Source organism: Marmota monax, unplaced genomic scaffold (genome assembly GCF_021218885.2).
Source record: "Marmota monax isolate L192 unplaced genomic scaffold, Marmota_monax_Labrador192_F-V1.1 WCK01_AAM20220418_F8-fsc00135, whole genome shotgun sequence".
NCBI classification, from domain to species: Eukaryota; Metazoa; Chordata; class Mammalia; order Rodentia; family Sciuridae; genus Marmota; species Marmota monax.
This window is the reverse complement of record NW_026694339.1, coordinates 4,006,681-4,022,271: the sequence shown is the minus strand read 5'-3', so window position 1 is coordinate 4,022,271 and position 15,591 is coordinate 4,006,681. Positions and strand designations below refer to the sequence as shown.

General features: G+C 37.6%; 1 pseudogene; it reads left to right on the top strand.

Annotated features, from left to right (window-relative positions):
- Positions 1–2,265: 2,265 nt before the first annotated feature.
- Positions 2,266–4,457, top strand: LOC124109075 (L-lactate dehydrogenase A-like 6B; annotated as a pseudogene).
- The last annotated feature ends 11,134 nt before the right edge of the window (positions 4,458–15,591 follow it).

Here is a 15,591-nt window from a genome sequence, read left to right as displayed (position 1 = left end):
AATCTTCCCAGGGTACTATTTCAAAACTATGAAATTCCCTTCTAAATCTGCCTTTCTACTCCAGCAAAATTGCCCTTATTTCTATTTTTCAAATGATGTCATACACCTATGCTTTTATCTCCATTCTTCTCCATTCCAGGAATTCCCTCATGCCTTAAGTTTTGCTGCTCCTTCAGGGACCACATCAAGTTCTACTTCCTCTGTGAGGCTTTTGCTAAAGACCTCAATCAATTAAATCATTAGTGATAACTACTTCCTACCAATACCATGCTTCCCAGTTCAGGTGTTTCTTTGCCTAGTTGTCATTCTTTGTAGGCATGGACTATGTTTCCTGCAGGATTCTAAGTTCCTGAAAGCAAAAACAATGTCTCAGGTTTAATTTTATGACTTGATACACTGAAGATACCCTTTAACCTTCCTCCTAATCAATCTGGCCACATTTGCTCTTTTTCTCTTACTTGCTCATTTTCTTCCACTGTGATCTGTGTTCCACCTTTACTATCACACAAATACTGCCCTTATCAGCATTGCCCATTTGCTGGTTTCTTATCAGAATTTTTAGTAGCATTAATACTAATGATCACTCTAAAATATTATCTCCCTTTTACTTTCTTGGTACTGCATTCGCGCGCCTGAGTGTGAGCACACGTGCACATTTCTTCTAGGCATTTCTTTCCCAGTCTCCTTGCTAATATCCTCTTCCCCTTCTTATTATTTAAATGCTGACATTCTTCAGGGTGTCCTATGCCTTCTCTTCTTGTTATGCACCTTCTTCCTAATAAATATTACCCCCATATCTTAATTAACTTTTATATCCTATGTAACCCATATCTGTTTTTCTTGCTCAGACCTCACTTCTAAGCTTCAGACAAATAAATTAAATGTTTGAGACATTTCCACTTGAATAACTTAGAAGCCTCTCCTACTCTTCCAAACTTATTATTTTTGTATTATTGGTACATTATAACTATATGTAATAGGAGGATCCATTCCTCCACAAAACCTGATCTGTAGTTTATATTTCATATTTAGTGAATGGAACCAGCATCCACTGGTTGCTAACTAAAAGAAATTTGGTACACATTCTATTTGCCTCTGCCCCTTGCCTCAGATGCTTCTGAATATAAGTGCTTATTTCTATTCACCACTCATCTGTTTCTTTCCTGGTTTATACTATATTACAAGATTCTTCTAACCAGTGTTTTTACCTCCTGTCTAGTCATTTTGATTCATTCACATATCTATCTCCTACTGTGCAAATCTAATTCTCAAGAATTTTCATGATAATCATTGTTTCAAGATGACTTTTATTCAATTTATTCCACATGTATATGTTAGATCTTATACAATCTAGCCCAACAAACAGCCCTTTTTCTTGCCATCTCCCTTTTGGATTCTGCCTTACTAGTTTTCTGAACACTATGGCTGGCATCACCCATCCCATCCTGTTCCTGGCTAATTCCTGTTTTATTGTGAGTTTTCATTCATCCTTATCTGTGAGGAATATGTTCCAAAACTCCCAGGAGGTAAAAAAATGGATAGTACCAAAAAATGGATAGTACCAAAAAATGGATAGTATGTGTTTTCATATACATTCAACACAAGTTCAGCACCTTTTCCACTAATCACACACCGTGGCTGTAACTTTTGCAGTTGGAGATGTGACAGCAAATCTAGCATGCATTTCTTTTCCTTCTTCACAATTCCATGGATAGATTTGTTCTTATTGTACTTACAACCTCTGGATGTGATTTCTTTTCTTTCCAAATGGATCCCTTTCATTTTATTTTACTTAAAGGAAACACTTTCCTGCTTCTCTTTGGCATATCCCATTGCCAGAATCATTACTCTTGCATTTTAGGGCCTTTGTTAGATCAAAATGGGTATTTGACACAAACACCTTGATACTGAGTTGATCTGATACCTGAAGTGGCTACTAAGCGACTAACAGGCAGATGGTATGTATAGTGTGGACACTCTGGGCAAAAGGTTGATTCATGTCCTTGGTATGGTGAAGTGGGATGGCGTGAGGTTTCATCTGCTGCTGAGAAGAATGCACAATTTACAACTTGTTTAGTAATGCAACTTTTTCAAGACATATTTTCATACTACAGTTGATTATGGATAATGGAAACTGCTGAAAATGAAACAGCAGATAAGGTTGATGGCTGCACTTTCTAAAAGAAGTCCATTTGGCCCTGTAATGCTAGGGTAGGTAGCCATGACCATCATCAGGGTCATTCACAAACGTTCTGAGACTTAAACATGGAAACAGTCTTTGGGCCTAGTAAGCCCTCCTCTCTAGTGGAGGCTCTGGGGTCCACAGATAGTGGGCTTTCTGGGTTAAAGGTGGAATTTTCCTTTGTTTGATGTCTGTAGAATGCAAGCCAATTTATTACAACATAATCATGGGGTGGGAGTGCTCTGAATGGCTTAGTGAGGGAAGTATGGCCACACATGCCCTCATCAGAGGTTTTCCTTGTCTTGAGAACTCTGAGCTTGAGCTCACTTTATTCCTGGTGTGCAGCTAATGTGATCAGCTTCACAGTATGGAAAACTTCAGTAGTTCACAGTAGGGTTAATGCTCATCTTTCCACTTGTGAAGTTGTTTAAAGTAGGGGTTCCATCATAGGCTTTCCTTTGGCATGAGAAAGAATGGCATTCTCTTCTGGGGAGTTAGTGTTAAGAGTAACACACTGGTGGTCCTTTCCCCTGTCCTGGAGCTCGTGCGGACTTCCCCAGGTATGGGTCTGTGGTGAGGACTGTAATAAAGGCAGTGGAGTCTTTCCTAAATAAAAGGTCCTTCAGTGAACACTCAGGAAAAAACAGCTTGTTTCTCTCACAATGCTGGCAAATGGCACAGCAGGTTATTAGGAGATGAGTACATGCATACTAAGGCTCAAGATTCAGTCTTAGTTTCATCTGGAGTTGATAGAAGCATTCTTACTTGGCATAATACCAAGAATAGAAAAGTAATAATTCCATAGATCTGGGTTGGCCTGTTATACATGTTAACTTCTGGTTCCAGGATTTACTTGCTGGAGAAGTCCATTTCCAAGCATTAGTCTGAGCAGACCTGAGGGCTTGGTAAAGAGGCTTGCACAGCTGCGGCAGCAGGGTAAGGTAGGGTGGGGACAGCAACTGCGCCTGCGCTGTGGTGTCTAACCAGTGACTGCTTGGTTCTTGGTGCCTCGAAAATCTTTCCCATGATGTCTCTTTTCAATTCTCTTCCTCTGTCTTGGGTGCCCAGTACTGAGCTGGGCTGCGGGAGTTCTGTGGGATAGTCAAAGGGTGAGCAGGGAGGGAGCAATTTCTGGGCGCTGGTGCTCTGTGACAGCCTAGGTGGAGTTCAGCGGTGTTGGCTCTTCATGCTCTTGTGTGAGATGGCAACTGTAAAGCAAGAACTTGATAATTTAATATCAGAAAAGCTCTTTTATCACAGTAAGGTCTCCATTATAGGAACCGCCTCAGTGGGCATGGCCTGTGCTTTCTGCATCTTATTAAAAGGCTTGAGTGATGAACTTGCCCTTGTAGATGTTAATGAAGATTAACTGAAGTGGGAGACAATGGATCTTCAACATGGCAGCTCTTTCATGAAAATGCTAAATGTTGTTTGCAGCAAAGATGATTTTGTCATTGCAAACTCCAGCCTGGTGATTATTGCAGCAGGAGTGCACCAGGAAAAGAAGGAACATGCCCTATCCAGGGACTGCTTGGTTCTTGGTGCCTCGAAGATCTTTCCCCATGATGGCTCTCTTCAGTTCTCTTCCACCATCTTGAGTGCCCAGTATTGAGTTGAGCTGCGGGAGTTCAGTTCAATGAAATGTGGCCATCTTTAATGATTTGCAATATTTTTCAGTACAGACCATACTGCACATTGATTGTTGTTTTCAATTGAGTAGGTATCTTAAATTAAGTCACCTGGAAGTTAGATGCATTTCACCCAGACCTGGTAATTATAAATGACTGTAATCTGGATACTGCTTGTTTGTTTCTTGGTTGGGCAAAAGCTTAATATCTGTTCTGTATGCAGTCATGGGTGGGCCCTCAGCATGGAAACCCACCTGTTCCTGTATGAAGTGGAGTTAGAACCTTTAGATAAACATCAGCAAGGCTGAAACTTGCTTATAGGAACTTATAAAGATCCTGAGCCATGGAAAATGTTCCCAAAGAAGTAACTCTCAGTGCCTGTGAGACTATTAGAATGAAAGGTTATTACTTCATGCACCTATCTTTAGTTGATATAATGGAAAGTATTTTGAAGAATCTCAGAAGAATTCACCCACTTTTCACCATAATTAAGGATCAATATGGAATAGATAAAGAAATATTCCTCAGTGTTCCTTGTATAGTGGGAGAAAGTCATAATGCATAAAAATAAAGCTGACCCTTAAAGAGCCCCATTAGAAAAAAGTACAGAAACACTTTGGGGAGTTCAGAAGGAACTCAAGTTTTAAAGTTGTCTGAAGCCACTATTCTTAAATTAATGAAAATAAGATAGAATATGTGGGAATTTATATGCCAAGAACTTGAATTCCTTAAGTTGATGGAGAGACTCCCCTGTTTAACTCTTTAGTTATTTCCTATACATCCAGATATGGAATGGTACTCATATTTTTCTAGTGCCTAAGTGACTGCATCAAAGATGGTGGTTTTGGTGTCTGTGTTCTACCAGTTCTTGCCTTGTATGTCATTGCCATCTGGTCCAAAACCAGGTAAATATTGGTATTTATTATGTTGTAAAAATTCTGATTCTTTTCATTAAATTCATGTGAATTAAAAAAAAAAAATCCCATTCTCCTCCCTTGGACATATAGTTGAAGTCCACCTTTTACCACCTTAACGTATACTGTGGTCATATAACTTGCTCTCACCAGTGAAATATATGCTGAGGCATTGTGTGACACATCTAGGCAGGAGCCTTTGAAAGCCAATATGCAATTCTCTCTCAAGGTAACCACTAAAATTCAAGTAGTTGGAGGTTCTGTCAGTTTGGGTTGCAGACTGAGGAGATTTGGAGCAGAGCTATAGCCATCTGGCAGCAATATCAAGTGCCCATTTGGTGTGATTATCCACTATGATTTTGAAATTACTTGATAACTTGACTTACTCTAGCTTCTGTTTATTAATATAAACAATCCTTGACCTACAGTGGTTCCACTTACAATTTTTAGACTTCAAGATGGTGCAAAAGCAATATGTATTCAATAGAAACCCTACCTGGAATTTTGAAACTTGATCTTTTTCTGAGCTAGCAGTATGCTGTATAATGCTCTGTTGGCGAGTGGCAATGATCTGCAGCTCCTGGTGAGCCATGTGATTACCAAGGCAAACAACTGATAGTCTGCAATGTACTGAGTTGTCAGCATTGTTTTGAACATAGGTATTCAATAAGTTACATGAGACATTTTATTATAAAATAGGCTTTGTCATAGGTGATTTTGCCCAACTATAGGCTATTGTAAGTGTTCTGAGCATGTTTCAGGTAGTCCAGGCTAAGCAATGATTTTTGGTGGGCTAGGTATAGTAAATGCATTTTTGACTTAGCAGTATTTTCAATTTATGATGGGTTTACAGGGAAGTAACCTCATTGCAAGAGGAGGAGCATCTGTACAGTGATCCTTCCTGTGTAATTTGATAATACTCCTCACCTGTCCCTTTGCTGTCTCTACCTATCTCCCAGTAGACTGTGCATTAGAAGGACAGAGATTATGTCTGTGTTACTCCCCTTTGCATCTCTAGAATCTAGCCAGTATCTGGCACAGAACAATAGCAAGGATAATAATAGTAATTACTTCTAAAGTGCATTTTGCACACATTCATTTGTTTATTCTGAACAGCAATCCCAGGGGAAGGGTTCTGTTGTTGTTCCTATTTTTAAAGACGAGTAAATAAAGTCACTGGGAAGTTAAATAACTTGCTTAAGTTCACACAACTGAAACATAGCAGAACTGATATTAGAATCCAGGTGAAGTTAGTTCTATAGTCTATACTCTTTTTTAATTTTTTTTAGTTGAACATAGACACAATACCTTTGTTTTACTTTTTTATTTTATTTTTTTTATGCAGTGCTGAGGATCAAACCCAGTGCCTCACGTGTGCAAGGCAAGTGCTCTACTACTGAGCCACAACTCAGCCCTAGATAGTCTATACTCTTAACCATTCTACTGTATTTCCTTTCTTAGTAACTGTTTATTGAATGAGGAAATGTTAAATAATAGATAAATTCATGTTTAAGCAACTACTGAAAACTTTCCCCTGTTCTTAGTCAAGTTTGCATACATTATGAAACTCAGTTCAGTTGTCATCTCCTCCAGTAAGCTTTCTTTTTTTAAATTAATAATTAAAATTAGGTATATGTAACAGCAGAATGCATTTTGATTCATTGTACACAATTGCAGCACAACTTTTCATTTCTCTAGTTGTACACGATGTAGCGTTGCACTGTATGTGCAGTCATACATGTACCTGTATGTGCAGTCAAACATGTCCATCTCATTCCACTATCTTTCCTGCCCACATGCACCCTACCCACCCCACTCTCCCCTTTGCCCAATCAAAGTTCTTTCATTCCTCCCTGCGCCCCCCATTATGGATCAGTATCCATATATCAAAGAGAATATCCAGCTTTTTTTGGGGGGGGGATTGACTTACTTCGCTTAGCATGATATTCTCCAACTCCATCCATTTACCTGCAAATGCCATAATTTTATTCTCTTTTAATGCTGAGTAACATTCCATTGTGTATATATACTACAGTTTCTTTATCCATTTATCTCTTGAAGGGCATCTAGGTTGCTTCTGCAGTTTAGCTATTGTGAATTGAGCTGCTATAGACATTGATGTGGCTGCGTTACTATAATATGCCGATTTTAAGTCCTTTGGGTATGGAGTGGGATAGCTGGGTCAAATGATGGTTTCATTCCAAGTCTTGATCTCCCCATTAAGCATCAGAGACCCTTTCACTGAGCTGCAATAATCATTACCTATGCCTCCAGTACTGCACAGTTGTCTTGCTGTACTGTAATTGCTGATCAGTTTGTCCTTCCTACAGACTATGAACTACTCAAGGTCAATGACTAAGTCATATTTGCCCATCCTATCTGGTTATTAACTTAATGCATAATATATTATAAATTGTTCATAAATTTTGGTTGAATAATTTTTAAAATGAATGGACTTTTTATGAACATGATTTCTCAGTACTGGTTCATTGACATTTTTGGATAATTCTTCATTGTGGAGGCTGTCCTTCACAGTGAAAGATATTCAGCAGCAAGCACAAGCCAGTAGCACCCTTCTTCCACACTATGAAAATAAATGTTTTCAGGCATTGTCAGATGTCTCCTAAGGGGCAAAATCATCATTTTTTTTTCTAGAAATCTTTACTCATTGATTATATATAGTTATTTGGAAGTTATGTTACTTCTTTCCTCCCCTTCTCTCCTGTGCTGATTAGAATTCTGCATTGCATAGGATAGAAACTCACCTGGAGCTAATTAAAGCCAAATTGTGGTATCTATAGAACCCAAGAAAATGAGTTTGACTGGGCCTCAGGACCAGATGGGCCAACAACTTTGACTCAGTTTGGATCAGGCAGTTGTGACCAGTGTTAGAGGGTAGAGTGGAGCCTGGCAGTTCACATAGGATAGATAAATTGAGAACGGGAAGACTGGAGGATTATTTATTATAGAAAGTGCCTATAAAAAGTGCAATAGATTTCCATCAAAACCTCTTTCCAGGATAAACCCACAGAAAAAAGAAATTCAATTAATAAATAATCTGGAAGAAGGATGGGTTCTCCTAATGGAGAAAATTATTCCATTAAGTTGAATATTGGCCAATTCTTTGGTATCTGTTAGTAAAAGAAGCAGGGACTGTAGCCACACTGCAGCTCAGCCAGTTTCGCAGGATGTGTGGGATATGTTTGTGCAATTCCCAGAACAGGCATGGAAGCCATGTCTCCAGTAACTACGTAATTTTGTGTTCCAAAGTTGGTCTTGATCCCAAGCTCACTCTTTCCATCTGGTTATAGTGCTGTGGCTCTCCCTATATATCACACTGCATCTGATTATTTACATGTTTGCAGCAACTCCAGAGTCTCATTCACCCTCAGCTATTTACAAATTGTTGCCTCGTACTCCACCAGAGGTTTAGTTTATCCTTTTGGAGAGCTGGCTTGGGAAATGCATGCAGTTAGAGTTGGGTAAAACTGAAGTATCCTGGCTCTGTGGTTTGGATACTGACGAAACTGAGGCTTGTGTCTGGGGAACACATGCAGAGCCTTTAGTCTGCCGGGTAGGAAGGGTGCAGAAAACTACCAGAACAAACATACTTTCTTCCCTAGGGAAGTTTTTAAAACCTGAAATTCTTTTTGGGAAAAGTGTATATGAATTTCTTCCCTGGTGGCCTAAAATTTCCCTTTCCCAGATTCTGGCACACTGCCTCTTGGGATCTTTCTAGATACCTTTTCTAACTGAATGTTACCACCAGCTGGTTATTCCAGTTACTGAAGAGGAGGCACTGTGGAGAAGCCATAATATGGCTGGATGCGTTGTGACCATCCAGACTTCTTCTGGTTGTAATGGCTTCTTGTAGTGTCAGGGGTGAGGGGTTGTGAATGATAAGGCCTGGGTTGTGGCAACATCAGGATTTAAGAAAAGATTTTGGTATTTGAGACATTTTTCTTTTCTTTTTCTTTTTTTTTGTGTGTGTATGTGTGTGTGTGTGTTGCTGGGGACAGAGCATTTTTATTCTCAGCCTAAGCAAAGATCAATCTGTGTAACACCTCCATAGGCAACTCCCACTCAGCTGACTCAGGAAGAGCTCAGCATACAGCCTCCAACAAGAGGCTCCAAATGCCTCCTCCTTCACTCTGCATGTGTCTGATCCTCCTCTGGTGCAGCTCCTTGTTGTCTAACCTTTTCTCAGCTGTTCACATTCCATTAGGTATCTGCTCTGTGTCAAGAATCCCTGCTCGATTGTCTTCTTTCATCTCTCTCCTACACAAATGGTGGAATGTTCTGTAGCTGTCTTGCCCTCTTCTCTCTTACTTGCTTTCTAGATGTGGCTTCACCCATTCAGGTAAAGAGTGTCTTCTCTGTGCCAAATATTACATTGGGTACCAGGCATCCAATGGTGAAAAAGATAAAAGAATTGTTTGTTCCAATGGGGGCTGATAAAGAAGAAAGAAAATAACCAAGTAAATAAATAGATGTTCTGGATGAAATATATACTGTGAAAGAAATAAAGAGGATAATTAGAGGTAGAGCCATGGGGGGTTATCTTAGTATCATGACCAAAGAAGGGTTCTCTGAAGGTGTGCCATTTGTCTGTGACTTGAAGGAGGAGAAGGAGTCAGTAATATGAATTTTCCTTCCAAAAATAAAGATCCTTATGTGTTGCATTTCATCATTCTGAATAAATCAAGCTCCAGGAGTTGTTTATTTTGCTACCAGGCTATCTAGCCTTTGTTCATGAACCTCCCCTCAAATGCTTGAACATAAAAATCTTAGCATAAAACACAAATAACATCTTAGCCACTTCATCCCAGTACTGTTGACATCCCCGTGCATCTTAATATTGACTCACCTGAAGTGACTTGCTTTCCAGTCTTTCCCCAATTCTAATTGGCACTGGAAAATTTGGACAAACCCTTAACCTTCCTTTAGTTCAGCTTACTTTCTTAATCTGTAAAATTAAACACATGTTTTATTAGGAATTTTTTCAAACCACAAATTCTGTAATTGAGATATCCCTGGATGGATTGAGAAAGGGCACCAGGAATAAAAGCACAATAGGAGGAGAAACAGGAAATAGGATCAAAGATATTTCAGTACATCCATGAAAAAATAATTTCGTTCTCCAGGGAAGCTACTAGCATACCAAATTTGGCAAGTAAAGTATGTCAGGCCACCTAATTTGGTTGGTTTACCAAATAAATTTTAATGCTATATTGCTTTATTCTAATACATGTCTTCTTAAGAGACCAAGGGATTGTTTATAAATCTGTGAAGAAATCCAATTTCTATGCAAAATAGTATTATTTAATAATATATGCAGGCGTAAGTTGCCAAAGCACTTGAATTTTTTTAAGTGCCCTTAGTAGAGAGGATTATCATGGACTTTTACAAATAACTCTTAAGTCCCAAAGTCAGCAAAGGGAGCATGCATACAGACCACAATTTCATTATACAATTTCCATTCTTTTTCAGGGCTCCACCTTGCTTATTCATCCTTGCATCTTAATGTCCTTTAATTGATAAGTGCTTCTGGGTTGAACAAATTGGCATTTATAGTTGAAGTTCTATTTTATATGGCAGAAGCAAGATCAATTTGGGGACAAGGAGTAGATAGAAAATCAGACTGATAATTGATTTTTAATTTCTTCCACTTTGTAAGCATAACTTTTTCACAACCTCTGGGGACTTTTTAAAGATTTTAAAAGAATAATGTAGAAAAATTATCTTCCAAATTTATTCATGGGATTAATAATTTATTTAGTTATATATTTGTGTGTGTTTGCAGCAGGGAGATATCTTGCATTTTCAGTACTATGTGCCATACCTTTTTGGCAGTAATAATTTAGATACTATTTAGTTAGATCAGTTTGTTACCTACCTTCTAAATTGAAGTCTCCAGCTTTTAATTTAAAATCTACATAAAATTTCTCTCATTACCAGCAGAGCTTTTACTTTTCCAGTAGCTTTATTGGGGTACAATTGACAAGTAAAAATTGTATATATTTATGGTATACAATGTAATGTTTTAATATTGTGTACATTTTGAAATTATTGATCATGCTTTTGTTGCTGTTTTTCAATAGTGAGAACATTTGAGATCTCCCTTAGCAATTTCAAGAATGCATTATTATCTTTAGCCACTATGCTGTAGAGTAGGTCTTTAGAATTTATATTATTGCCGAAAATTTGTACCCTTTGACCAGTATCTCCCCCTTTCCTCCATTCCCCAACCACCATTCTACAATAAGATCATGTCGTATTTGTCTTTCTATATCTGGTTTATTTCACTTACCATAACATCTTCAAGTTTTCTTTCATATTGTCACAAATGGAAGAATTTTCTTTCTTTTTAAAGCCAGATAATAAAGTATGTATGTGTGCGTGTATGTGTGTATGTGACATTTTCTTTATCCACTCATCTGTCAATGGACTCTTAGATGTGGGATTACTGACTCACCATGCTTCTGAATTCAAAATTACTAGATCCTCTCCTTGGGCAAGAGTAGAGGGGCCAATTGGTATCTGAATCTTCTTAAATTTTCCACATTTCAAACTGTCATTTTCTGTGAAATAAGAAAATGTTTTATCCTGTGTTTGCCTCAAGATTTCTCAAACTTATTTAAGCAAGAAGCACTTCCTTCTTGTTCTTCACATAAAATTTTGTAATTCTTCTCAAAAGATAACTTTGGGAAAAGTTGCTTTACAGAGTTCTACCTTGAGAAGTTTTTCTTTGTATTAAGCATCTTTTCATGGTAACTTTCTTATTCTGTTGGCTTTTTTCTTATTTCTTGGAATCCCTCCACTAAATTGAAGGGCAGAGTTTATATTGTTAATAAATATTTATTAATTATGCTCACATTAAAATACAAACACAACATAATTATCAGCCGAATGATGCTATTATTTACTTGTTGGTATATGTAGAAGAGTGCAGAAGAGGACTTTTCATTGTGCAAGTGCTGTTCAATAAGATTTCAGTACTTTTGATTTCTTTGAGAACAGTCAATTGCCTTGGTTTGGTCACACCATTTTGATAAGTTAGCTAGAGTGTCTATTATTTAGCTATGACATTTTTCCAGTCCTCATGGCTGGTTAATTTTGGACAATGGAAATATATTTTTTTATTTGTTCACTTTGAAGAAAGTTTTTCATTAGTACATGTGTCTTGAGATATTTAACATAGACTGAATATTATTATTTTTTTCACAGATATACATACAGCAATACTAGTGTCCGTTTTATTTTGCTGTCCTTCCTATCCCCCCTCCCCCTCCCCTCCCCTCTCATTACGTCTCTCTACCCAATCTAATGTGACACACTTCTTTTTTTTTTCTCCTTCACATCATCATGCATGTAATCTGTATAACGATGAGATCTCTTTCCTTCTTCCGTGCAATTCCCCTTCTTCCTCCTTTTCCCTCCCACCTCTCTTCCCTATTTAGTGGTAATCTTGTTCTCATGCTCTTTCTCCCTATCCCATTTTGAGTCACCCCCCATATATCAGAGAAGACATTCAGCCTTTGTTTTTTTTAGGGATTGGCTAACTTCACTTAGCATTCTAATTTGCTATACATGACAGCAGAATGCATTTCAATTCATAGTACATATATAGACCGCAGTTTTTCATATTTCTGGTTGTACACAAAGTAGAGTCACACCATTTGTGTCTTCATGCATGTACTTCATACATGTAAGGGAATGATATCCATCTCATTCTGCCATCTTTCCTACCCCCATTCCCCTTCCCTTCCTTTCCCTTCCCTCCCCTTTGCCCTATCTAAAATTCCTCCATTCCCCCCACCCCCACTGTGGATCAGCATAGGATGTTCATCTTTTAATATTATGATTTTCAGGATGTTAGACTTTAGGAATTTGGGTTTTTTCAGAATTTAACATTTTGGATTATGGTGTTTGGGATTTAATTTTCTGTGATTACAATTGGCACCAGTTTACAACATAGCTTAATTGAGTATTTTAAGCCCACTGTTGAGAACTACTGCTCAGCTGAAAATATTGCTTTCAAAATACTACTACTTGTTTACAATATAATTATTTAGCCAAAACTTCCAATTGAGATAGCCCATCAGATTAATGTTATTTTCATGCTGACCATGTCCCATTTGGAATTAATTATGAGAAAACATTTTCCCATTATATACCTTTTGTTCCTTTATCAAAGACCAGTTGATGGTACTTTTTTTCTTTTTTTAAAAAAATTTTTATTGTTGGTTGTTCAAAACATTACATAGTTCTTGACATATCATATTTCACACTTTGATTCAAGTGGGTTATGAACTCCCATTTTTACCCCGTATACAGATTGCAGAATCACATCGGTTACGCATCCACTGATTTACATATTGCCATACTAGTTTCTGTTGCATTCTGCTGCCTTTCCTATCCTCTACTATCCCCTCTCCCCTCCCCTCCCCTCCCATGAATATTATTTTTTTTAATTAACCTATTCTTACTATCACAGAGTGGCAGTTTGCTATTAGTGATTTTTTATTTTTATTTTTTAGATGTTGATGGACCTTTATTTTGTTCGTTTATTTATATATGGTGCTGAGAATTGAACCCAGTGCCTTACACATGCTAAGTAAGCACTCTACCATTGAACCACAACCCCAGCTCTGCTATTAGTGATTTTTAATAGCATGAACTTCATTCAAAGTCAGCATGCATGGATTCAAATACCTGGCTCCACTTCTTCTGGTTTTGTGACCAGAAGTTATTTAACTTCTCTATTCTTTGACTATTTCATCTCTAAAATGTGGATAATAATAGTCCTATCTCTTGGTTATTATGAAGATGAAATGAGTTAATATTTGCGAGTTCTCTCAACAGTGCCTACACATGGTAAGCACTGGGTTTGCTATCATTACTGTTATTGTTAGAGAAATTATTGTAATGTGCATTGATGCATGCAAAATTCAAGAAGTGGGATATACCTGGAAAGGGAAGGGAATGTCATACAGGATTTCAATTGAATATGTAATATTTTATTTTCTTTTTCTTTTTTTGGTTTTGTTTCTGAGATAGGGCCTTGCAGTGTTTCCCAGGTTTATAGCAAACAGGTTTATAACAAGCAATCCTTCCACTTCAGTTTCCCAACATATTATTTTCTAAAAGAAAAAGATAAAAGGTCTGTCGCCCCTATTAAAACATGATAGTGTTTACTAATTTTAGTGATAGGATCATGAAAATATCCTAATTTACCTGTTTTTTTTTTAATTAAAAATGCAAGCACGATCTTCAAAAACAACAAAAGAAAACAATCACCCTGAAGACTCTTTTTAGAGAAATGGAGGGTCATTAGTAGTAGGATGCTTCTGGTAGCAATTTTTAAGGGAAACTTTCCATATTGGTAAAAAAAAAAAAAAAAAAAAAAAAAAAAAAAAAAAACCTATTTATAAAAATCCAGGCAAGGTATTTGGAACGTATTTTTTTTTTTTTCTGTTTGGCCCCATTTCTTTTTCTACGTGTAACTGCATATATTAGTGAATGCTAGTTGTCTTCCAAAAAGACTCTTACACAGAAACAGAAATTTTAATAGGGTACAAGACTATAAAAAATGACATTTCCTCTATCTTGAAGCTAGATGTGGCCTAGGGAACTCAGTAAGTTGAATGTGATCAGAAGTTGTATGTGTGACTTTTGGGTCTTTCCCTTAAAGAGAAGGAACACATCTTTTCCTTACTTTTATCTTCCTTCCAGCTTAAGGTGATGTGACTGATGTGTGGAGCTGCAGCAGCTGTTTTATTTCAAGAGACTAGACCTATATTTTAATAATGGCAAAGCAATGAGATAAATGAATTCTGAGTCTCTGATGCTTTCAGAGATGAGAGAGGCTGCTTTTCTTGAACTCATATGTGAGAGAAAAATGAACTTGTTTTTAAAAGATATTTATACTGTTTCTGTTACTGAAAATGAAGTTATAGCTTAGCTTATATAAAAATCCTAGTTTTCTTGAAGATTCACTCCTTCTTTACTCAGCCCATGTGTTTTTAAAGAGGTATTGGTATCATCTCTGGTTCTGTGAGTGGACTTATGGCCCAAGCCAGGCCAATCCACACCAATCACAGATGCATGTTGAAATTGCTGAGAAAGAAAAGCTGTACTTCCACTGGGTCTCCCAGAGGATAAGCATCAAACATTATGGTACAGTTGGTGGCCACTTTGCTCTCACAAGCTAAGAAGAGCTGGCTGGAGATTAGAATCCACTGAAGAGCAGAAGTGAAGACATGAGATCCATTCTCTATTCCATTATTTGAGGGCTTAGATCTAGTTATGGGTTGAATTTTCTACAAGTAGAATTTTCAGTTACCTAAATCAAAATATCCTTTTTGTTGGTTAAGACCGTTTCAACTAAAAGTTCTTATATAATTCAGGGTTAATGCCATGTAACTTTGGGAGTTGGCTCCCTCACTTTTTGCTGTTACCTTTTTCAGTGTAACCACATCTTCCCCATCCTCCATCCTAATCTTAGTAACTAAAAACAACAATGTATCGTCTCTCATAATATAGGTCGGATAAGCTTTTCTGGGTAGTTGCTGCTTGGTTGCTCTTGTGTTGGAGATATAACCTGGGGCTAGCCCCAGAAAACTCAACTAGGCTGGACATCCAGTGTGACTTCTTTATGCACAAGTCAGTCTTGTTGCATGAGTCTTATACCCTCCAGAGTTAGCACACAAGAGACCCACACAGTACAGAGACTAAGATTTCTTCTGACCCAATCAGAGAGACTATGCAGCCTCCTTTATATTATATCTTACAGGTTTCAGGCAAATCAAAATCTCAATCTAGATTTAAGCAGGGAGTATCTCATAAAAGCATGAATAAGGGAAGG